At 74.8% G+C, this 2,500-nt stretch overlaps 1 non-coding gene across 1 annotated transcript; it reads right to left on the bottom strand.

Annotated features, from left to right (window-relative positions):
• Positions 1 to 1,961: 1,961 nt before the first annotated feature.
• Positions 1,962 to 2,080, bottom strand: LOC128823537 (5S ribosomal RNA). The gene has a single exon (XR_008441782.1). It is a non-coding gene; the product is annotated as a 5S ribosomal RNA (ribosomal RNA).
• Between the last annotated feature and the right edge of the window lie 420 nt (positions 2,081 to 2,500).

The following is a 2,500-nucleotide window of genomic DNA, read 5'->3' as shown; positions in this document are numbered from 1 at the left end:
GGCAGGCTTAATAGTCGTTCCAGGAGAGGCTTAATAGTCGTCCCCCCGAGTACTCCGGGGGCAGGCTTAATAGCCATTCCCCAGGCGGTCCGGCGGAGGCTTAAGAGTCGTGCTTAGCGGCCACCAGGTCAACCCGCGGAATCTACTGGGTTGACCTGGCGGCCGGTTTGCTTTCCGGCCACCAGGTCAACCCATTGGATTCGACGGGTTGACCTGGTGGCCGCTTTGCTTTCCGGCCCGGGTGTCACCCCACTCCGAGGGCTGCGCGGCAGCGGTCCTGAGGACCACAGAGGGGGGGCTTAATAGTCGAGAGGGAGCAGGTCCGGGGAAGGCTTAGCAGTCTTCCCCCGGGCGGTCCGTTGGGGGAGGCTTAGCAGTCGTCCCCAGGGCGGTCCGGGGGTGGGGGGAGGCCTCACAGTCGTCCCTCGGAGAGCCGGGTCGGCGGCGGTGGCGGGCGTCAGGCTTTACGTCCAGCCTCCGGAAGGTGCGCGTCCTCGGAGGCGATGCAGGCGCCGCAAAGGGGCAGCCTCCGAGGCAGGGAGCGGAGCACCGAGGCTGGGGAGAGGGGAGCAGGAGCCGGGGGCTGGGGGGGGTGGGGTGGGGGGGGGGCGTTCAGGACAAGCGGTCAAGCCCCGGGGAGCAGCTGTCAAATGTTCCAAGTCCCCACTCGGCCACCAGGTCCACCCCAGTCTAGCAATGGGGTTGACCTGGCTGATGGCCGGTTAGTGTCAAGGTAAACTCACCGTCGTCCACAGGAGGGCAGCTCTCAGGCCGTCCGGCTGCGGCTGACTCTGGGGCGGTGCCCGGTCCCGGCAGCGAGGGGCGGGGGGGGGGCGCGGAGCGACACGGAGCTAACCGGCCCCCGGGGCCGGGGGCGCCTCCCGCGACTTTGGGGGCCGCGGGTCGTCAGTGGCGTGCAGGCCGGGCCTCTCCCGGGGGATTCGGGGGGGGGGGGGGGGGCGGTCCTGCGGGCCGGGCGCAGGGGGCTCGAGCGAGCCCGGGCCGGTCCGCCCCGGGGCCGGGGTCTCCGCCTGCGGCTCGGGGGGGCGCGGGTCGTCGGGGGAGGAAGCCCGGGGGAGCTGCACGCCGGCCTGCCAGGCCAGGCCAGGCCTGGCCTGGGTGGCCGCGGGGGGATTCGGGGCGGTCCCGCGAGCCGGCGGCCGGGCGCAGGGGGTCCGAGCGCGTCCGAGCGAGTCCGTCCCGGCCCCGGGGTCTCCCCCTGCGGCTCTGGGGGGCCGTGGGTCCCCGCTGGCGGAAGCCGCTGGGCGCTGGACACCCGCCGTCCGTCCCGCCTGGCCAGGCCTGGCCTGGGTGGCCGCGGGGCGGGGGATTCGGGGCGGTCCCGCGAGCCGGCGGCCGGGCGCAGGGGGTCCGAGCGCGTCCGAGCGAGTCCGTCCCGGCCCCGGGGTGTCCCCCTGCGGCTCTGGGGGCCGTGGGTCCCCGCTGGAGGAAGCCGCTGGGCGCTGGACACCCGCCGTCCGTCCCGCCTGGCCAGGCCTGGCCTGGGTGGCCGCGGGGGGATTCGGGGCGGTCCCGCGAGCCGGCGCCCGGGCGCAGGGGGTCCGAGCGAGTCCGTCCCGGGCCCGGGGCCTCCCCCTGCGGCTTTGGGGGCCGTGGGTCCCCGCTGGCGGAAGCCGCTGGGCGCTGGACACCCGCCGTCCGTCCCGCCTGGCCAGGCCTGGCCTGGGTGGCCGCGGGGCGGGGGGATTCGGGGCGGTCCTGCGGGCCGGCGGCCGGGAGGGTCCGGGCCAGTCCGCCCCATGCCCGGGGTCTCCCCCAGCGGCTTCGGTGGGTCCTCCGCGGAGGAAGCCGGGTGGGGAGCCGGACCCCAGGCGCCCAGACCCGTGACCTGCGGCCGCGACCTCCGACTCGGCAGGAGCGACGAGGGGCTTTCCGGCCCGTCCCCCCCCTCTCCTTCCTCCCCAGAAAAGGAGAGAGAGCTGGCTCGGACCGGGAAAAGCTGCCTACGGCACCTGGGATTCCCAGGCGGTCACCCATCCAAGTACTAGCCAGGCCCGGGACGGTTTACCTTCCGAGATCGGACGGGATCGGGGGCGTTCGGTCCGGTATGGCCGTAGGCACCCGGCCCCCGCGCCTCCTCGCCCGCTTTCCCCTGCCGACGCCCGGGCCTGCCGCACGGTGAGCCCCGGTCGGACTGCCCCCCTGCGGCAGGGCCCCCGTCTCTCGCGGGCCCGGTCCTTTTTTCCTTCTCGAGCTCCGGGGCCCGGGCTGGCCGCCAGAGCCCCTCCGCCCGCCCGCCCTCCCCGGCGTCGGGGAAAATATTGTCCCGGACATCCAGTGCGCCCTGATCCTGTCAGCCGGGGGGGGGGGTGGGTGGGTGGAGGGGGGGCAGTCCCTCGCTGCGGCCGGGGAGGGTGAGCCCAGGGCGGCTTGCCTGCCGTCCGAGTCCCCTCTCGGCCACCAGGTCAACCCCGAGCCGAAAGGGCTGAAAAATTTTCAGAGTCCCCTCCCGGGCACCAGGTCAACCCGTGGAATCGAA

This window comes from Malaclemys terrapin, chromosome 15 (genome assembly GCF_027887155.1).
Source record: "Malaclemys terrapin pileata isolate rMalTer1 chromosome 15, rMalTer1.hap1, whole genome shotgun sequence".
NCBI lineage: Eukaryota > Metazoa > Chordata > Testudines > Emydidae > Malaclemys > Malaclemys terrapin.
Note: the sequence above shows the minus strand (reverse complement) of the source record. Positions and strands in the feature narration are given on the sequence as shown.